Source organism: Mustela putorius, unplaced genomic scaffold (assembly GCF_011764305.1).
Source record: "Mustela putorius furo isolate JIRA1106 unplaced genomic scaffold, ASM1176430v1.1 tig00000743_pilon_pilon_pilon, whole genome shotgun sequence".
Taxonomy (NCBI): domain Eukaryota; kingdom Metazoa; phylum Chordata; class Mammalia; order Carnivora; family Mustelidae; genus Mustela; species Mustela putorius.
This window is the reverse complement of record NW_025421464.1, coordinates 3,124,100-3,146,761: the sequence shown is the minus strand read 5'-3', so window position 1 is coordinate 3,146,761 and position 22,662 is coordinate 3,124,100.

Here is a 22,662-nt window from a genome sequence, read left to right as displayed (position 1 = left end):
TAATAGCAGCCTGCCTTAGCGGCCATGGGGATTCAATGAGATAACCATAATAGGTGTTAAGTGTGGTTCCTGGGACAAGGCTTGTGGTTCCTTCCTTTACTGAGCACCTACTATGTGCAGAGTACTGGGGATAGAGCAGTGAACAAGATGGCCAAAAACCCTGCGCTATGGAGCCACTATTCTTGTGAGGGGACACAGACAATGGACTGACAGCAAATAAATAAATACTGTGATAGGTGCCCTGAGGAGAAATAAGCCAAAGGCAAGGGGGCTCAGGGAGAGTTTTTTTTTTTTTTTTTAAAGATTTGTACTTATTTGGGGCGCCTGGGTGGCTCAGTGGGTTGGGCCTCTGCTTTCGGCTCAGGTCATGATCTTGGGGTCCTGGGATCCAGTCCCGCATCGGGCTCTCTGCTTGGAGGGGAGCCTGCTTCCTCCTCTCTCTCTCTCTGCCTATTTGTAATCTCTCTCTCTGTCAGATAAACAAAATCTTAAAAAAAAAAAAAAAGATTTTTATTTATTTGACAGAGAGAGATAGTGAGAGAGGGAATACAAGCAGGGGGAGTGGGAGAGGGAGAAGCAGGCTTCCAACTAAGCAGGGAGCCCAAGGGGCTAGATCCCAAGGCCCCAGGATCACTACCCTGAGCCAATCGAAGGCATTTAAGGACTGAGCTGCCCATGCACCACGGGGAGTCCTGTTTTATGTAAGGTGGAAAAGAAAGCCTTCTCTGAAAAGGGTATTTCCATTCCTAAGACCTTAGTAAGAAGAAGGGAAAAAATAAAAGTTGTTATGAAATAAAGGCTGTGTGAGTTAGGAGTGGCTCTTGGTGGAGGGTTACAGGAGCAAAGGCCCTGAGGCAGGTGTGTGCACGCACGGAAAGGATGTATGTCCTGGGCAAGGAGTCCAGAGCCAGATAAATGGGGCTCAGTAGACCGAAGTAAGGAAATTGACTTTGTTCTGAGTGAATTTCAGAGTGATTAAACAGTTTGGAGTAAAGGAGTGACATGATCTTCATGCCTCCAGGGTGAAGAGTATACTGGTGGAGGCAATGGTGGAAAGCTGCCACAGTGATCCTGGAGGGAGACAGTGGTGGCTCCAACCAAAGTGACAGCAGACCCATGATGAGGAGGGACTAGATTCAAGACTGATTGATTGATTGATTGATTTTAAGAATTTTAAAAAAAAAGTCTTTAACAAAGATTTTATGTATTTATTTGAGAGAGTGCGCTCGTGCATACAAGCAGGGGTGGGCCAAAGGAAGAGAGACAAACAGACCCCTTGCTGAGCAAGGAGACCAATGTGGGGCTTAATCCCTGGACCCTGAGATCATGACCTGAACTGAAGGCAGACATTTCACTGATTGAGCCACCCAGGCGTGCTTCCCCACCCCTCGTGCCAGTTTTTTTAAGTAATCTCTATACCCAACTTGGGGCTCGAATTCACACCCCTGAAATCAAGAGATCAAGAGTTAATGCCCTCCACCAACTGACCCAGTCAGGCGCCCCTCAAGAGAGATTTAGGATGGAGCCAGTAGGATTTGCCAATGGCTTCTTTGTAGGGTGTGGGAAAGAGAAGGGTAAAGGATATGCTAAGATTTGGGGCCAGACCATTGGAACGATGGGGCAGCCATCCCATGAGGTGGAGACAGCTGTGGGACGAACAGGCACATCCTGGAAGCAAAAGTAAAGATTCTGGTTCCAGGATGTTAACTTTGGGATGCCAGTAGACAGTCACGTGGAGGGTGTACATGGCTTGCTGTGGTTGTTCAATTCTGTTACTGAGGTGGGACCACAGCGGATGCATATCGTTTGAAATAGCCTGCATGTGACCTATTTACGCCTTTCAGCCTCTGGTGCAGCTGAGCCTTGGCATTGAGAGGTTGCTAATCCTCTCCTCCCCTCCACTCTGGGCCTCCCATCTGGTGCACCTTCCCCAGGTGTCAGCTGTGCTGGAAACTGCTCATCTCAGGCTCAGACATGTTGTGTGACCTTAAACCGCCTATGGGAGGCGGTGGGGACAGGGCCCGAAACTCCCAGTGTATCCCCTCCCTCATCCGCATCCGGGCCCAAGGAGGCTCCCGCTGGTGGCGAGGGCAGAATTGGGTGCAGCTGTTTGCTTTACAACGTGGATGATTGCGCCCACCCCCTCGGTGCTTCAGGGCACAGCTCCACACCTGTTCTCCACCCTCCTGCCCAGGTGCAGAGAACAAAAGAACACCCACTCACCAAGGTCATTGCCTTGAGGGGGGCGGGGAGAAAGACTGCAATAGGAAGAGCCCTCTCTGGGAAAGGGAGAAAAGCTTTGGGGAATGAGAGGGTTTGCATCAGCCCCGTTTAACACAACTTTCTAAGGTAAGGAGAATGTTCTGTATCTGCACCGCAAGAGCACGCGGCTATAGAGCACTTGAAGTGTGGCTGAGGATCTAAAGTTCCGATTTAATTTAAATTTAAATAGCCACTTGTGCCTAGTGATTGCCTTTTTGGCCAGCCTAAGTTTAACATTTGGCCCTGGAGGACATCAGGATGATAATATATTTAAATAACAGCAAGTTAGCATCTGTTACGCACACACTTTGTGCCAAGTACGTTGCATACGTTCTCTTACTCCCCACACTACTTTGTAGAAAAGATGTTATCCTCCGCATTTTACAGATGAGGAAACTGAGGGTCAGAGTGGCAGACTCCTTTGGTCACTGTTCCGCAATAAGGAAGTGCTGAAGGCTGAAAGGGAACACCCAAAATCCCATTTTCAAAACCAGACTCAGATAAAATGAAGCAAAGTTGCTTTGCAACTTCTAGCTCTCTGCAAATGAATGGAGTGTGCAAATTGCTAAAGGAATGCAAATCAGCCTACAATTTGGGGGACAAAGCTCAGCTCTGGTCACACCCGGCATCGTCCTCGGCTGTGAGTGAGTGGGGGCGGAGGCTGAATGACACGGAGGGAGCTGGGCGGACTGGGAGTTGGGGTGGGGGTGGGGCCAGCCAGCTGGTGTCGGAGACCCAGGACATCAGCTGGCTGGCGGGCTGGCGGGCTGAGACAATGGGCGGGGGACCTGGTCAGAAACCTCCTCCTTCCACACCCGGTCCTCTCTCCTACCCTGGCCAGCTGCCATGGGCACCTTTTTCTGTCTTGAGCAAGGGCTGGGATGCAGGAGAACTGTGGAGCCAGTGCAGGACTAAGAGGAGGTCTATCTTAAATGACCTAGAGGAGTGAGGCGGGAGCGGGGGAGGGGGTGGAAAACAGGAAGGCAGGAGCTTCTGTGGAGGTCTTAACGCCAGACTTTTTGCCCCGGGCTGTGGGAGGGGTGAGCGCTTTGCAAACGTCCATGCACTTGCTCCTCCCACAGTCCCCCTGGTGATAATAATAATAATGATTATTATTAACATTAGTAACCCAGTGGCTCAGCCCACCTGTCTGGAATGGAAGGTGTTATCTCAGTTAATCCTCAGGACCACCTAGGGAACCAAGGATTTTTATTCTCTTCCAAAGCGGGTGCCTGAGGCTCCGAGTGGTTAAGAGACTTGCCCACGTGGAATTCCGGCTTACAAAACATCTCATCTTCACCTTCGTCTCCCACACTTACTTTCTACTTAAAGTCTTATTTTGGGGTTTTGCAAATGATAGCCCTTGCCTGCCCCACTGTTTTGTACTGTTTATAAAGTGTTTACACCTTTTAACTACTGAGAGGAAGTAAGAATGTTGTTTGTGATGTGATACTTACATTAAACTCAAAATTTAGGTCTGTAAGTGCAGGTTTTTTGAATGCAGCCAACTTTATTATTTACATATTGTTTATGACTAATTGCTACAACAGCGGGCAGCCTATGTTTTACTGTCCATTTATAGGAAAGGCTTGCCCACTCCTACTCTACCCCTGGCTCCATAGGGAGACTGGGGACCCAAGCTCACAGTCCCGTGAGGGTCCTCCACCTGACATTCCCTGACCCTTGACTGCTACTGACCCTAGCATATCCCTTTCCATCCTGCTGGCAGGAGTGTGCCACCGGGTTCATGCATTCATTCCACAAACAGTTCTGGAGCGCCTGCTATGTGCCAGGCACTGGCCTAGGCATAAGGGACAAAGGAGGTGGTCCTCACCTACCAATATCTGCAGTCACTCAGCACATCTCTAAATAAAAACAGTACAGAGTGCTGTGTGGAAGTTGGAGAGCATCTGACAAGAGAGCCAAATTAATCTGGCCATCAGAGAGAAATTTCTGAAAAAGGTACTTATGCTAAGGCTAAACCTGAGGTGGGATGGCCTTGATTTTTCTCAGCCTCCACAGGTAACGGTAATATTCAAGGTCTGAAAAATTAGCAGGGGTCCAAATCGTAGGTATCCCCTTTTAGACTTACCTCCCCATTTCAGTTCCTTTTCCCTGCCTTGGAGCCTAGATCTTGACATAGATGAGACCCCTGACTTAGGGTGAGGGACACAGCTAGAGAGAGGCATTCCCCTCCTCATCGTGAGTGGAAGCATTGAGTCAGGCCCAGAAGGTAGATGGGTGAATTGGCAGTCACTCTTAAAAGAATGACTGGATTCGGATTCGGGGTGCCTGGGTGGCTCAGTGGATTAAAGCCTCTGCCTTCGGCTCAGGTCATGATCCCAGAGTCCTGGGATTGAGTCCCACATCAGGCTCTCTGCTCAGCGGGGAGCCTGCTTCCTCCTCTCTCTGCCTGCCTCTCTGCCTACTTGTGATCTCTGCCTGTCAAAAAAAAAAAAAAAAAAAAAAAAAATTGGATGGTACCTTTATGTAGTAATTACAGCAATTCATTCATTATGCAATTGATTCATCTGTAAACATTGAGCAAATATTTACTGAACATCTGCTGTGGGGCACCTGGATGGCTAAATGGGTTCAAGCCTCTGCTTTCAGCTCAGGTCACAATCTCAGGGTCCTGGGATTGAGCCCTGCATGGGGCTCTCTGCTTAGCAGGGAGCCTGCTTCCTCCTCTCTCTCTGCCTACCTCTCTGTCTGTCAAATAAATAAATAAAATCTTAAAACAAAAACAAGAACATCTACTGTGTGCCAGGCACTGTTCTAGACCTTGGGAATACAAGTGAACAAGATAGGAAAAAGTATCTCCACCTTGGTGGAGCTTCTCACATTCTGGTACAGGAGGTGGTAAATAATGCATTGGATATGTTAAGTGGTGACTACCACTATGGAGGAAAATAAAACAAGAGCAGGTGGCAGACAGACCCTTTGAAATAGGGAGGTAAGAAAGGTAACAGTTTGGGAATGCCGGGGTGGCTCAGTCTGTTAAGCGTCTGCCTTCAGCTCAGGTCATGATCCCAGGGTCATCAGATTGAGCCCCATCTTGGGTTTCTTGCTCTCCAGGGAGACTGCTCCTCCTCCTGCTTGTGCGCTCTCTCTCTCTCTCTGACAAATAAATAAATAAAATCTTAAATTTAAAAAAAAAAAGAAGAAGGTAACAGTTCAGGCAGAGAGCTGTGTGGGTTTCTGGGGAGAAGCATACATTGATGGAATGCTAAGACGCTGTAAAATTCTAATCAATAGCATTCTTAAGTCATGAAATTCTAAGTAATAGAATTCTGGGGCCATGAAATGCTAATCAATACTTCTTGGGTGCCATAAAATTCTAATCAATAGAATTTTCTGGTTGTGAAATTCTAACTAATAAAACTCTGAAGTCATGAAATTCTAATCAATCAGGAAACCTCCTTAGGGCGCCTGGCTGGCTTAGTCAGTAGAGCATGTGACTCATGAGCCCAGGGTCATAAGTTCAAGCCCCATACTGGGTGCAGGGCTTACCTAAAAATCAATCAATCAGGAAACCTACATGTGAAAGCAGGTGGGGAGCAAAATTCTCAGTGATCAGTAGTAGTTAACTAAGTGAAGGGAGGAATAATGCCCAGGAGAGGAATACAAATGGCATGTACAATGGTCCTGTGGCATGAGGGTAGAAAGATTGGGATCTGGAACCTGCCCTCTACCCAGCCATTCCATTGGTAAGACAAACTGTTCCAGAAGGATCTGTTTCTCTACCTTTGAGCCATGACACCAGAGTCTGAGCAGAAAAGAAGTTGGTAAAAAATAATATGCCTAGGGCACCTGGGTGGCTCAGTAGTTTAAACATCTGATGACTCTTAATTTTGGCTCAGGTCATGATCTTGGGGTCCTGAGCTCAAGCCCCATATCAGGTTCCCTGCTCGGCGGGAAGTGTGCTTATCTCCCTCTCTGCTTGCCTCCCCCTACCCCTGCTTGCCTGTTCTCTCTCTCTCTTTCAGATAGGTGAATACATCTTTAAATAGTAATAATAATATGCATAGAGGCACATCTGGGCTAGTCAGGACCCAATCAGACCTATGACCTATGTAGCTCTCTTCCTCCTGCATTGAATGAGAGGACTCTGGGATGACTATATCTAGACCTCAGTCCTACCTCTTGTCCTTTTGAATATTAGCTATAATATGGTATCACCCAAGACTTCTTCTCCCACACCCCACATTTATTATTCATTCCTCCATCAATATCATCATGAATAATAGCAATGGCTACTACCGACTGTGTGAGCCATGGAACCAAGTGATCTATAATCATTGCTCCTCGAAGTATGGCTCCTGGATAGTGCTTGTTCCCAAACAGTCTCCACAAAATTTGTAAGAAATGAGAGTGTTTAGGAGTACCTGGGTGGCTCAAGTCGTGATCTCACATCAGGCTCTCTGCTCAGCAGGGAGCCTGCTTCTTCTTCTCTCTCTGCCTGCCTCTCTGCCTACTTGTGATCTCTGTCTGTCAAATAAATAAATAAAATCTTAAAAAAAAAAAAAAGAAAGAAATGAGAGTGTTTAGAAACTTCTGTGATGGCACTTGGGTGACCCAGTGGGTTAAAGCCTCTTCCTCAGGCTCAGGTCATGATCTCAGGATCCTGGGATGGAGCCCAGCATCCGGCTCTCTGCTCAGCAGGGAGCCTGCTTCCCTTCCTCTCTCTCTCTCTCTCTCTCTGCCTGCCTCTCTGCTACTTGTGATCTCTGTCTGCCGAATAAATAAAGAAATCTTCAAAAAAAATTTTTTTATGATAATTTGATATTGCCAGGACATCCAGCACATGACTATTTTCCCAACATTTCATTTTCCACATATGTAACAAAAAGTATAAGTTCACAGTGGACTGGAAACAGTAAAGTGAAAAGAAAAGAGAGAGAGAAATAAAAAACAAGCAGGGGCGCCTGGGTGGCTCCGTTGGTTAAGCAGCTGCCTTCGGCTCAGGTCATGATCCCAGCGTCCTGGGATTGAGTCCCACATAGGGCTCCTTGCTCAGCGGGGAGCCTGCTTCTCCCTCTGCCTCAGCCTGCCATTCTGTCTGCCTGTGCTCGCTCTCTCCCCGCTCTCTCTCTGATAAATTAAAAAATAAAACAAGCACCCAGTAAACTTGTCCCTCATCACAAAGAGTGGGAAAAGCTCACTTTATTCACATTATCCCTTTAAAACTCACAAAAAGCCTTGTGCAGCTGGTACTTTTATTATTTCCACCTTCTGGTTGAAGGAACTGAAACTCAGGGAAGTTGCATGCCCACGTTGCCCAGAGCAAGGGGCGAGGAGGGGATTCTAGCTCTGTAGGAAGCAGGAGGCTGAAATGTTGGGCACATCTCTGTGCTCCCTCACCTGCCATCTGGGTTCTGTCTCTTTACCATAATCTGTTTGCTTTAACTCAGCAGGTACCCACATCTTCCTCCCCTGCTGGTTCCTGCCCAAATACCTGCCCTCTTCCTATTCCTGCTGCTTCTACCTTTCAGTGCTTTCCCTTGCTGGCCTCTAGGTAAGCACCCTTCCACAGAAGTTTCTGAGATAATAGAGACATTCTATATCTGCCTGTCTGCCATGGCAGGCATTGGCTACATGTGGCTGTTGAGCACTTGAAAGGTGATTAATGTGACAGGGGACTGAATTGTTAAGTGTCATTTTAGATAACTACATGTGGCTGGTGATTGTTGTATTAGATTGTGACTGACCCAGAGAGGAAAAAGTGCAAACCTCTCACAGCACTCAAGGCCTTTGTTTTTGGACCATGAAATTGCTGACTGACCTCTGGGCTAACAGTCACAAAGAGAGGGCTTTGGAGTCTAATAGATGTGGATGCAAATCTGTATCCACAAGCTGTGTGGCACTGGGTAAGTTACTTAGCCTCTCTGTGCCATCAAGTTCCATCTGTGAAATGGGACTAAGGATTCCTACCTTCTAGGCTTAATCAAATTTTAGTTACAGTCCTTGGGATACTGCTTCCACTGCATACAAAATTGTGCTGCTTAGAAACAGCAAGATGGAGTCACTCATGTCAAGCAGTCCCTCACGCCAAGGAGTGATGTAATGAATCAGGAAGGCAGCCAAAGGTGATGAGCTGAGAATAGATATTGCTAGAACCAGAACACACTGGCAGCCCCCAGAACTGATAACTAACTAGCAAAGCCAAGAGAATCTGGAAGAACCAAGAAGTGATAATCCCTGGAACCAGAAGAGGTCTGGAAGGTCTAAACACTGATCGAATTCCTTTAGAAAGGGAGGATTTCTGCAGTAAACTGTCATATTCTCCAGATGCTGACTCTTCCACGTTGGACCCCATTAGAAAGGTAATTGCCCAAGGCCTGACTGATCTCTGAACATAATAGAGATTCTCTATCGCCTGAACATAATGAGCAGGGTCCCTATCTTGAGCTCACAGACTGACTTTCGGTTGGGTTTGTTAATGTCTTACCCTTCTGGTCTCTTGTTTGTTACATGACTTTGTATTGTACTTTGTTTTGTGGGACAGGTATGAAGCCAAGTTACATGTAATGTCATTGACTTTGGAATCCTGAACGTGCTTTACAGTTATGTTGATCTTGCTTTATGATTGAATAAAGCTGACATTGTGGAAAGATAGCTAGGGTCCTGGCCTTCGTAGCCTCAGCTCCATGCTTCTGGGTTCCTATCTGTCCTCTGTCTTTTTCTCCCCTCTGCATCTGCGCCAACTGAGGCTCTGAAGGGGTTTAACTTTCTTTCTTTTTTTTTTTTTTTTTAAAGATTTATTTATTTATTTATTTGACAGAGAGAGAGAGAGAGAGAGATCGCAAGTAGGCAGAGAGGCAGGCAGAGAGAGAGGGGGAAGCAGGCTCCCTGCTGAGCAGAGAGCCTGATGCGGGGCTCATCCCAGGACCCTGGGATTGTGACCTGAGCCAAAGGCAGAGGCTTTAACCCACTGAGCCACCCAGGCGCCCAGGGATTTAACTTTCCCAGAGTCCCTCAGGAAGCCCCAGGCAGGGTAAGGTCTAGGTTACCAGGTCTCCTTACTTTTTAGGTTCTACACCTGGCAGCTGTGTGACCTTGAGCAAGTTCTTTAACCTCTCTGATCTTGGTTTTCCCTTTTTCAAAATATAAAGACATCAGTCTTACATCACAGAATTCCGTTTTTTAAAAAATTACTATTTATTTATTTGTCAGAGAGAGAGAGAGATCACAAGTAGGCAAAGCAGCAGGCTCCCCACTGAGCAGAAAGCCCAATGTGGGGCTCGATCTCAGGACCTTGAAGATCATGACCTGAACTGAAGGTAGATGGTTAATGACTGAGCCACCCAGGCGCCCCACATCACAGCATTCTTAAGAGAATTCAGAGATTAAATGAGAAAATGTGTGTTTAGCGTACTGATAAGCTCTCAAGGTCAGCAATTGCTGTTGTTGCTCAGTACAGTAATTAGTTTAACTATAAAATTATCATAATTCATAATTATTCCAGCCCAGGTCTCTTTCCCCGGCCTTTATTTAATTTATTCTTTTTTCCTTTTTTTTTTTTTTTTTTAAGATTTATTTATTTATTGGGCTCCTGGGTGGCTCAGTTGGTTGAGCGACTGCCTTCAGCTCAGGACATGGATCTTAGAGTCCCCGGATTGAGTCCTCATCAAGCTCCCTGCTCAGCAGGGGCTTCTGCTTCTCTCTCTGACCTTCCCTCTCTCATGCTCACTCTCATTCTCTCTCTTTCTCAAATAACTAAATAAAATATATATTTTTTAAGATTTTATTTATTTATTTGACAGAGAGAGATCACAAATAGACAGAGAGGCAGGCAGAGAGAGAGAGGGAAGCAGGCTCCCTGCTGAGCAGAGATCCCGATGCCGGACTGGATCCCAGGAGCCCCTAAATAAAATCTTTTTTATAAAAAAATTATCTATTTATTTGTAAGTAGGCTCCCCACCCAATGTGGGGCTTGAACTCACCACCCTGAGATTAAGAGTTGCATGCCCTGAGGCGCCTGGGTGGCTCAGTGGGTTAAGCCTCTGCCTTTGGTTCAAGTCATGATCCCAGGGTCCTCGGATCAAGCCCCACATCCGGCTCTCTGCTTCGTGGGGAGCCTGCTTCCCTCTCCCTCTCTGCCTACTTGTGATCTCTCTCTCTCTCTCCCTCTCTGTCAAATAAACAAATAAAACCTCAATTAAAAAAAGTTTGTGGCCTGAGGCCTGATTCTAAAACGGAAACTGGTTCCTACTCCTCTCTCCGAAGGTCAGAAGTCTAAGCTGAGTACTGGAAGGAGGTGGTGATAAAAGGCAGGGCACAGGAGGGAGTGCTGGCAGTAGAGGTGAAGATGATGCAAAGCTACCTCTTTTTGTCTTCTTTTTTTAAGATTTTATTTTTAGGGGTGCTTGGGTGGCTCAGTTGGTTAAGCATCTGACTTTGGCCCAGGTCATGATTTCAGGGTCCTGGGATGGAGCCCAGCTTCAAGCTCCCCACTTAGCAGGGAGTCTCCTTGTCACTCCGCCCCTCCCCGCCACCCCTCATGCTCCCTCTCTCTCTCAAATAAAAATAAACAAAACCGTTTTTTTTTTTAAGATTTTATTTATTTGACACAGAGAGACACAACTAGAGAGGGAACACAAGCAGGGGGAGTGGGAGAGGGAGTGCTTCTCTTTGAGCAGGGAGACAGATGCGGGGCTCAAACCCAGAACCCTGGGACCATGACTTGAGCCATGACATAACGACTAAGCCACCCAGGTGCCCCCAAAAGAAATAAAATCTTTAAAAAAAATTATTTTTTTTTTTTAAGTATTATCTACACCCAACATGGGTCTTGATCTTGTAACCCCCAAATCAAGAGTTGCACATTCTATGGACTGAGCCAGCCAGGTGCCCCCTTTTTAAAAAAATTTTAAATCCAGTAGAGTTAACATACAGTGTTTTTTTTTTTAATATTTTATTTATTTATGTGACAGACAGAGATCACAAGTAGGCAGAGAGGCAGGCAGAGAGAGAAGAAGAAGCAGGCTCCCTGCTGAGCAGAGAGCCTGATTCGGGGCTCCATCCCAGGGGCTCGATCCCAGGACCCTGAGATCATGATCTGAGCCAAAGGCAGAGGCTTTAACCCACTTGGCCACCCAGGCACCCCAACATACAGTGTTATATTACTTTCAAGTACACAATATAGTGTTTCAACAATTCCTTTTTTTTTTTTTTTTTTATTTATTTGATAGAGAGGGAAAGACTAAGAGAGAAAGCACAAGCCTGGCTTAGGGCTAGCTGGTCCTGGGAGGAGGCTTTGGGGCCCCAGGAGACAAGATGCAGTTCACACAGCTGCGGAAGCATCTGCAGCCTGGGAGGAAGGTGCCACTGACCAAGTTCAGAGATGCAGAGGAAACCACAACCCTCCAGACTCCCGCTCATGGACCACCAAGGACCTGTGGCAGGTCAGCCTCAAAATTCCATGGGAAGTCACGTGAGCTGTGCCCACTGCTGGGAGGCAGAGGGGGCCAAGAATGTGCACGGGCGTAGAGTCCTGGTGTGTTCTGGTTTTGAATTCTGTGTTATTCTTTCATAGATGGGGAGTTCTGAGTCATAGCCACACAGACCAAACGCCATTATTTGGTTGGCATTATTAGCTTCGTGACTTTGGGCAAAAGCCCTGAGTGAGACTCTGTTTCCCAATCAGTGAGCAAGAAATATACCTGCTCACTGGGGTATGAGGCCCGAGTATAGCGTGGTGCCTGATGCATGGCAGATATTCATTAAATATTAGTTACTGTTATCATCGAGTTACTCAGACTTTCTGATCTGCGGGGCTCTAATCTATTGAACTGTTGAGATTGGCATAAGGTCATGGGCAAGGCAGTGAATTGTAGGGGCTTAGAGTTTTGGTTCTGGGATCAGATCTCATCTCTGCCCGTGTGCCTTTGGGCAGGTCCCCCTACCCTCTGAGCCTCCACCTCTTTTTTGTAAAGTGGGGAGGGCCTTTAAAGTTCGGAAATGCCTGATCCTTGCTAGAGGCTTAGTGGGCCTCCCATTTTCTTCACCCAGCTTCTGCTTCCCAACTTTTTATAGGCTGACCAACTGACCTTTTTAACACCCCCCCCCCCAGATTTTATTTACTTATTTGACAGAGAGAGAGAGAGAGTGTGCACACAAGTAGGGGGAGCAGCAGAGGGAGAGGGAGAAGCAGGCTCTCTGCTGATCAGGGAGCCCGATGTGGGGCTTGATCCCACGACCCCGGGACCATGACCTGAGCCGTAGGCAGAGGCTTAACCAACCAAGCCACCCAGGTGCCTCTTTTTGTTTGTTTTTAAGTAATCTCTGTGCCTAACATGGGGCTCAAACTCATGACCCCAAGATTAAGAGTCACCAACTGAGCCAGCCAGGCACCCCTGAGTTCTTACTTTAGTTGTTTTGAATATATACCCAAAAGTGAAATTTCTAGATCATATGGGAATTCTATGTTGAACTTTTCAAGAAATTGCCACAGCATTTTCCATAGCACCATTTTCCATTCCCCTTAGCAGTGTTCAGGGGTTTCTATTCCACATCCTCACCAACTCGTTGTTAGTCTCTGTTTTTCTGGGTAATAGCCAAGCCAAGATAATAGATATGTGCAGTGGCTTTTAAAACGTTTTCCCGGGGTGCCTGGGTGGCTCAGTGGGTTAATGCCTCTGCCTTCGGCTCAGGTCATGATCCCAGGGTCCTGGGATCGAGCCCCGCATCAGGCTCTCTGTTCAGCAGGGAGCCTGCTTCCCTTCTTCTCTCTGTCTGCCTCTCTGCCTACTTGTGATCTCTGTCTGTCAAATAAATAAATAAATAAAAATCTTAAAAAAAAAAAAAAATATATATATATATAACTTTTTCCCAAGTTTTATTTATTTGAAGGTTGCCTGGGTTGCTCATCGGTTAAGCATCTGCCTTCAGCTGGGGTCATGATCCCAGGGTCCTAGGATCAAGTCCCATATCGGGCTCCCTGCTCACTGAGGAGCCTGCTTCCATCTCTGCCTCCCACTCCCCCTGCTTGTGCTCTCTCTCTCTCCGACAAATAAATAAATAAAATCTTCGAAACAATTATTTATTTATCTGAGAGAGAGAAAGAGAGTGCAGGATCGGAGAGTAGGGCAAAGGAAGAGACGGTATCTCAAGCAGACGCCCCACTGAGCGCGGGGCTTGATCTCAAAAAGCATGAGATCACAGACTTGAACCAAAACCAAGAGTCAGAGGCTCAACCGACTAATGGACCATAGACCATAGACTGGACTGAGCCACTGGGCTTTTAACATAAAATAAATTTTTTAAAATGCAAATACCTTTTTTTTTTTTAAAGATTTTATTTATTTATTTGACAGACAGAGATCACAAGTAGGCAGAGAGGCAGGCAGAGAGAGAGAGAGGAGGAAGCAGGCTCCCCGCAGAGCAAAGAGCCCGATGTGGGGCTCGATCCCAGGACTCTGGGATCATGACCCGAGCCGAAGGCAGAGGCTTTAACCCACTGAGCCACCCAGGCGCCCCTTAATGCAAATACCTTAATGCAAATCATCTTGTATGGTTTTCTGCATTTATGTTTTATTTATTTTTAAAGATTTTATTTATTTGACAGAGAGAGACACAAAGAGACAGGAAACACAAGCAGGGGAGCAGCAGAGGGAGAGGGAGAAGCTGGCTCCCTACTGAGCAGGAAGCCTGATGCATCCAGTTTTGCCACCCAAGGAAAGGGAAGAGTAACCCCATTCCCAGAATTAAGGAAATAACAACTGTTCAGATGTGTGTACAAAGAAAAAAATTTGGCCAGAGGTCAATGGGTGGGGCGCTTGTGCTCTCTCTGTCTGTCAAATAAATAAATAAATCTTTAAAAACAAAGAAACAGGGCGCCTGGGTGGCTCAGTGGGTTAAGCCGCTGCCTTCGGCTCAGGTCATGATCTCGGGGTCCTGGGATCGAGTCCCACATCGGGCTCTCTGCTCAGCAGGGAGCCTGCTTCCCTCTCTCTCTCTCTCTGCCGGCCTCTCCATCTACTTGTGATTTCTCTCTGTCAAATAAATAAATAAAATCTTTAAAAAAAAAAATAAAATAAAAATAAAAACAAAGAAACAGGGACACCTGGGTGGTTCAGTTGGTTGGGCCCTGCCTTTGGCTCAGGTCATGATCCCAGGGTCCTGGGATCAAGTTCCCCATTGGGCTCCTTGCTCAGCAGGGAGCCTGCTTCTCTCTCTGCCTCTGCCTGCTTGTGTGCTCTCTCTCTCTGACAAATAAATAAATGAAATCTTAATATAAAATAAAATAAAATAAAAACAAAGAAACAAAAAAGGAAATTAAAAAACAAAACGAAACAGGGGCACCTGGGTGGCTCAGTGGGTTAAAGCCTCTGCTTTCAGCCCAGGTCATGATCCCAGGGTCCTGGGATCAAGCCAGGAATCTCTGCTCTCTGCTCAGCGGGGAGCCTGCTTCCTCCCCTCTCTGTCTGCCTCTCTGCCTACTTGTGAGCTCTATCTGTCAAATGTATAAATAAAAATCTTTAAAAAATTTTTTTCAGGGGTGCCTGGGTGGCTCAGTGGTTTGGGCTGCTGCCTTCGGCTCGGGTCATGAGCTCAGGGTCCTGGGATCGAGCCCCACATCGGGCTCTCTGCTCTGCAGGAAGCCTGCTTCCCTCTTTCTCTCTCTCTCTCTCTGCCTGCCTCTCTGCCTACTTGTGATCTCTGTCAAATAAATAAATAAAATCTTTAAAAAAAATTTTTTTTTTCAAAAAAAAATAATAAAAAATAATTTTTTTTCAGGAAATTAAAAAATCATCTGGTACCTATTTCCTCAAATAATCAAATACTGTACCAGTGTTTTAATCATGCTACTTCAAATCTTTTTCATTTTCTTTTTTCAACAAAAATGATAAAATGTGGGGCACATGGGTGTCTCAATGGGTTAAGCCTCTGCCTTCAGCTCAGGTCATCATCCCAGGGTCCTGGGATCGAGCCCCGCATTGGGCTCTCTGCTAAGCGGGGAGCCAGCCCCCCCCCACTTCTCTTTCCCTACTGGTGATCTCTCTCTGTCAAATAAATAAAATCTTTTTAAAAAATGATAAAATGTTGGGGCGCCTGGGTGGCTCAGTGGTTTGGGCTGCTGCCTTCGGCTCGGGTCATGATCTCAGGGTCCTGGGATCGAGCCCCGCATCGGGCTCTCTGCTCCGCGGGAAGCCTGCTTCCCCCCCCCCCTGCCTGCCTCTCTGCCTACTTGTGATCTCTGTCTGTCAAATAAATAAATAAAATCTTTAAAAAAAAAATGATAAAATGTTACAGCTTCAGGTGAAAGCCTTTATTTACTCTTCCTCTGCCCCACTGCTCTTCCCCCCTCTCCATGGGGGGTGGGGGTGGGGGGTTGGTGGTTCCCATAAAGGCTTCACGTTTGGGGTTTCCATACATTGCATGCATGGTTTTATACCCAGACTTGTGTTGATACAAATGTGCTTCCATTGCACTAAAATCACACACGATATTATTCGTGTGTTTTTTAAAAAGTTCCCATGTATCTTCCTAGAAAGATCACATCTTTCTGAAAGATCACATCTCCCAGAAAGATCACATCTTTCTGCAACTTGATTTTTTCCCACTTCACCTTATGTTTTCAAGGTGCAACCATTTAAAAACAAAAGATTTTATTTATTTATTTGTCAGAGAGAGAGAGAGAGCACGAGTGAGCGCGCAAGCAGGCAGAGGCGGAGAGAGAAGCGGGCTCCCTGCCAAGCAAGGAGCGGATGCAGGACTTGATCTGAGGACCCTGGGATTGTGACCTGAGCCAAAGGCAGCGGCTTAACCCACTGAGCCCCCCAGGCATCCCAAGGCGCGTCCATTTTGAGTTCATTCCCTTTCCCTACTGTAGAGTTTTCCACTGTATGAATAGACCACATTTCATTTGTTTATTGTCAAAGAGAGGTATCTGCCAAGGTAAGCAAAACATTTGCCCAAACAAATTGGTCTGCAAGAATTTCCTGGGGCAAATAGTGAAGTTATTTATTGGTTTCCAGTCCTGTCTTTCTAGGCAAGAATTTCCTGGATCAGATAGTAGAGTCATGTTGACATGGGGTGGGGTGGGGTGGGGTCTCCCCTCTCAGGCCCGGTGGTTGGGTAACACGGAAGAAGTTTGTCTAGGTTGTTACGTCCCCTACTGATGGGCATTTAGGTTATTGCCAGTATTTTGCTATCATATCCAGTGCTGCAACATTGTGAGAGCTTCCCTGGGGGTCCCCACAGAGAAGTATGACTGCTGGGTAGCAAGATGTGGGTATCTGCAATTTTCCCGGGGCCCTGTATTCTTTCTGGCCCCCCTCCCTGACTCCCAGAAGAGGAAAATCTCCCTCCACAGCCACCAGAACAGACGGCAGGAACTGCCAGGGCTTTGCCCACACCGGCTGCCTGCCTACCCGCCCGCCTTCCCTTGTTCTGGCAGATTAACGGTGACCTATGACCCTGACAGGCTGGCCACACTCCCGGCCAATTTCAGCCTGTCGAAAGGAGTCCCCGGGGGTGGTTAGGGCTTGGGGATGTGTTGGCCAGATGGGCCTGGGAGGTCTTGGTTTGGCTTATCCCAGGAGGCAGAGCAGGTGGGCAGCCCCCAGGACCCCCACCCCCGTCCCCCCCATCATGCATCACTGGGCTGGAGCTGGAGCCAGATGGTGGGGATGGGGCGGCCTTGCAGCTTCGGGCCTGACAAAGGCTCCTCTGTACTGCTCCCCCCACCCTGACTGGTGTGGCTGGCCTAGTCTGACTGCCAATCACTCTCAGCCCTGGCCTGCCTTGCCCTGGGCAGCGTTTCTGCCTAGAAGTTCCCTTCCCCCATCCCATTTATGGGGGGAAGTTTCCCAAGCAATGTTCCTGGAGAGCCTGAGACTTGGAAACCCACTTGTCCTCCACCTGAGAATGAGCGAGTACGACCAAGGCAGTGCAGCCCGGTTGGTTCAGACAGGTCATAGATTCAAATGCACTGATAAGATCAAGTACAATGGGCCAGGTGGGGATTGTGGCAAACTCGTGGTGAGCAGTTTGGGGTCACTGCGATTACTGTAATGGAGATGCTGAAGCCCAGAGAGGAGGCCGCTGGCCCAGGAGTCTCAAAGTTAGAACAGGCTTGAGAGTCTGGCCCACCTGAATTCCAGATCTGCTACTAAAACTGAGTTCTTGGGATCACCTAAGCCCTCATTCATTCCTCATCTGAAATGGAGCTAATTAAATCTTTATCACAGAAGACAGTCCTGAGGGAGAAGTAAGATAATGACCGGAAAGCATCTGGTACAGAGCTAGCCCCGAGTACATATGAGCTCCATCTCATTATTATCCTGGGACCCAGAGAGAGGGTGCAGGTGCTGCTAGAGACAGGAGAGTCTCAGAGCGAGGGGAGGAGGCTCCTAGGGCTTCAGTAGTTGACGGGTTCAGGCCAGGATCCACGGGGAGGACTTTCCAAGTTACCATATGTAACCTTCTTCTTGACCGGGACTCTGCTTCTGCATCTGTAAAATGGGTTAAATGATAGCAGGTACCTGATAGGAGCCTGTAAGGATTAAGTCAGTTTTTTTAAAAAAGATTTTATTTTATTTATTTATTTGACAGAGAGAGAGAGAGAGAGAGAGAGAGAGCGCACAAGCAGGAGGAGAGGCAGAGGGAGAGGGAGAAGCAGACTCCCCACTGAGCAGGAAGCCTGATGTGGGGCTCGATCCCAGAACCCTGGGATCATGACCCGAGCCAAAGGGAGATGCTCAAAGCATAGCCACTGGATGCCTCTCCCCGCCCTTTTTTAAAAAAAGAGATAGAAGTTTATTGAATACAGCACAAGGAAGCGATAGGCAAGACAGCAGAGGAGAGGCTATCTGCCAGGATTAAGTCAATTTTCACCTGGAGAGCTTATGGACCATAGTCAATCAGAATTAGTTATTGGGAGGCAAGGAATCATTTCTGACTCTCCTCATGCCGGCTAGGGTTTGGAGGGTCTCCAAGTCAGATCTGTCTTGGGGGGTGTAGCAAAGGGGAGGAAGGGGGAAAGGCTGCCCTGGGGGCCTAGGGGTCTTGGGTACCCTTCTGGGGTGCTGCCTCTGTTTTGCTGGGTGACTCAAGGCCTCTGGAGAGTGGATGATATGACCTCCGCTGGTTCCAGGATTCTCTGACCTGGGCTGGGGCATGAGGAAGGGAAGATGGATGGAGAGGGAGGCTGGGGGTAGGGGGTGGCGCTGGGGGCTAGCCATGGAGCTGCAGCCAGGCCAGCCTTCATGCCCCACTGCCTCCAGGAATCCCTCCCCACACACTGGGTCCAGGCATGTTCCAACTGGCTCCTTGATGCCAAGTGAAGTCTATTAATATCAAATTAATAAGGTAATTACTGTGATTTGGAAAAATTACTAGTGAATGTTTTTGAGAGAATTTCAGAGCAGAGAGTAGGATGAGTGAAACATCTGTGAGAAAAGGACGAAGGATGGTTCTGGAAGCAGCATGAGGGTGGTAGGCTCTGGGCCCAGGGGGAGCTCCCTCTGCACTCAATGGCTTGGGACTCCTCCTGCAGTACAGTAAGGAAAGGAGAGCTCCCAGAGCTGCTCTGGGGGAGGGTGGGAGGGTGTTTGTGTGTTGGGGTGGGGCTTGGGAGAGGAACAGATTGGGGGGGCCATGTGGGATTTTTAGGCCCTAAAATTACCCTCGCAGATAGCATGTAACCTCTGCCTCTGTGAGTGAGTGATCTCCTCCCGCAGTCACCCCGGTTCCAAGCTCCTGCAAGGAGTAGGGTTAGAAGGAAGTCCCGGAGTCAGAGAGGCTGTGAAGAGCTTAGAAACAGAGGGTGGCAATGTGTGACTCTTGGACCACAGCATCGTCATCACCTAGGAACTGGCCAACCCGCTGAATGGCGAGCTCTCGGATGTGGCCTGGCAATCTGTGTTTGAACCAGCCCAGAGTAGAGGTGTGGAATGAAAGGCAGGGCCAGGCCTGGGAAATGGGGCGTGAAGCTCGCTTTGAAAAGTTTTTGGAGGGGCGCCTGGGTGGCTCAGTGGGTTAGGCCGCTGCCTTCAGCTCAGGTCATGATCTCAGGGTCCTGGGATCGAGTCCCGCATCAGGCTCTCTGCTCAGCAGGGAGCCTGCTTCCTCCTCTCTCTCTCTCTGCCTGCCTCTCTGCCTGCTTGTGATCTCTGTCTGTCAAATAAATAAATAAAATCTTTAAAAAAAAAAAAAGAAAAAAAGAAAAGGTTTTGGAGATTGACTCCGTAGGAACTGACAGCAGCAGGATGGATGTGGGAGACAGCATGGTAATAGTAGTCACAGAAGTAAGAAGCAGCAGCAAATCTATGCTGTGTACTCATTCAGTGGGACATGGTGCTAAGCACTTTCTCAGTATGACCTTCATTTCACCTTACGGGAGCCCTCACAAGTAGGAATGACTCTGGACCCAATATTTGGGATAGGAAACTGAAGAACAGAAAGGGTAGATACCTAAGGCCCCACAGAGCCAATCTTCAGATCTGGGGTTTTGGCTCCTCTCTGATACCAGCCTCCTTTGGTATATCTGAGGTAGTTGGTTACCCGAGTGAGCAGGACTTTGGGATCACGGCCCGAGCTAAAGGCAGATGCTTAACCAACTGAGCTACCCAGGCACCCTATTGTTATTATCTTTGAAGATTTTATTTATTTATTTGGGACAGAATAAAAGCAAGAGAGATCACAGAGGCAGATTGAGAGGCAGACTTGCCACTGAGTGGAGAGCCCAATGTGGGGCTCGATCCCAGGACCCCGAGATCATGACCTGAGCCGAAGGCAGAGGCTTTAACCCACTGAGCCACCCAGGTGCCCCTTTCTGTCACTTTTAAATGTCACTCTGGGGGTGCCTGGCTGGCTCAGTCAGAAGGGCATGTGACTCTTGATCTTGGGGTTGTGAGTGCAAGCCTCACATAGGATGGAGAGATTACTTAAATAAATAGAACTTTAAAGAAATGTCACTTAGGGCACCTGGGTGGCTCAGTTGCTTAAGCGACTGCCTTTGGCTCAGGTCATGATCCTGGAGTCCCAGGATCCAGTCCCAAATCAGGCTCCCTGCTTGGCATGGAGTCTGCTTCTCCCACTGACCTGCCTCCTCTCATGCTCTCTCTCTCTCTCATTCTCTCTCTCTCTCTCTCAAATAAATAAATGAAATCTTGAAAAAAAAAGTCACTTGGATCCTCTAGGTTCTACAACTGTCCCATTTTATAGATGATGCAATTGAGGCTCAGAAAATAGTCATGGACACCTGGGTGGCTCAGTCAGTTAAACATTTGTCTTGGGATCATGATCCCAGGGTCCTGGAATGGAGCCCAGCATTGGGGTCCCTGCTCAGTGAGAAGCTTGCTTCTCTCTGTCCCTCTGCCTGCCTTATTTCTCTCTCTTTCTCTATCAAATGAACAAATAAAACCTTTAAAGAAGAAAAAAAAAAAAGAAGAAGAAAGAAAGAAAACAGCGTCAGCCCAAGGTCACATAGTGAGTGGCGCAAGTAAAATTTCAAAGGAAACAGGAATTTGGAATCCTGGCTGTTAATCCAGATAGACAAACCCTAGACTTCGTGGGTACCCCCCTTACATAGAGGTGCTTTCCAGGTTTCCTGTCCATTTGAGGTGCCCATTCTATGTCCCCGAGCACCAGGATAGATGCAGGCACAGAGTGAATGTCTGTTAAGTGACATTAATAACATTTGTCTAAACAGAACAGTCTGTAGAAGCCAGAAGAAGGAATTAAAATTGAAGGGGTTACTTCCATATAGGGCCATTTAATTCTCTCAGAGTCCTTCAGCCTTTTGTTATATTATCCCCATTTCACAGATGAGGAAAGGAGGACTCAGAGAAGAAGTGATATGCTTGAGGTCCTATGTTGTTGGTGAAAGAGCCGGGGTGTGAGGCCAAGTCTGTCTGACCCCCGCCCCCCCACACTGGTTCTTTTTCCATTGGCTGAGTCAGCGACGGGGTGGTAGGGGTACAGAGATGGGATGGGCCCAAGAAAGGGTGGCTGGTATATTAATGGTAACTATCATTATTATTATTATTATCACTATCTGCGAAATGGATGTACAATCCTTACACGAGGAAGGGAAAAAAGTGCCTCACCCATTCTAGACTCCCATCTTTCTTCCGCCAGACTGAGCGGCCTGCCAGCTTAGGACCCTGCTGCTCTGGCTCTCTGCTGCCCTCTGCTGGCAGCCATCCGAGGTGACGCTAGGCTGTGGAAACCATATGGCCCCAGCGACAGAAACTGGTCTCCAGCTGATTTACAGTGTCTTTTGCCAGTGACCAATATTGGGCTGGGGCGGGGACAGGGCGGGGAGAAGGCGGGGACCAATATTGGGTCAGGCTCTCTAGGGCCTCTGTTCCTCCTTTGTGAAATGTTGGATTTGGGACCAAAAGCTTTTAGACCATGTGAATCTGTCTCTGCCAAAGTTGACACCTTTCTGGCTTCTCGTCTCTAGGAAGAAAGGGAAACCCATTGCCCTGACTCCTGTCCCCTTACTTCTGAAACCTTCTTGCTTCTTACCTGAGCATTATCAAAAGCCAGTCTGAACCAGTAGCATCCACCCACAAGGTTTATTTTCTTTCTGAGGGGTTGGAATCAGAGCCCTGGGATGATTGGTTGGAAGAGAAAAATCCTCTCTTAAACCCCTGCTCAACAAAACACACCCAAGAGCAAATGTCCTGCTTCCTGAGATGGTGGTTTAGCCTTGCTCTCTCTCCTTTGGCTTGACTTCTACCCCAGGGCTCAGCCCTTGGTTCATTTTTCTTCCTTCTCTGCACTCTTCCTAGGTTATCTTCGGTGGTCATGCACTTTCAACGTCTCCCAACTGCTGTTGACTCTCCAGAACCCTCTGCACCCAAGCCTATAGCAAGTCTTATCCATCTTCCCTCCTCCATACCCCCTAATTATATTTACTCCTCTCCATCCCCACTGCAGCCACTCCCTAGTCCCGGTCGCCACCATCTGCCATATGGACAACTTCAACAGCCTCTGTGCCGGCTGTATTTTCCAGAGAAGTCCGTAACAATAGCTCCCCTTCCATATGCCCTTCTGGGACCCTCTCATTCTTCCATCAAGGACATGGAATGACATTCTGCTCCTCTTGAATATGGGGGGACTTTTGTGACTGTCTTGATCCACAGAGCACAATAGAAATAATGTTATGTGACTTCCCAGCCTAGATGGTAAGCCCACCGTGTCCTTCCACCTTGCTTTCCGGGCACACTTGATCTTGTGCTTCAGCCACCATTCTGTGGGGAAGCCCAGCAGCTCATGGGCAGGAGCAGAAGCCCCCAGCCCCCGGTCTCACCTTTGTTCCCATGCCAGTTTTCTAGGCAAATGAATGAGCTGGCTTGAAAACAGATCTTCCATCCTCCAGTCAAGCCATTGCATTTAATACCATGTGGGACAGAGATGAGCTAAGCCTGAGTGGGGTTGTTT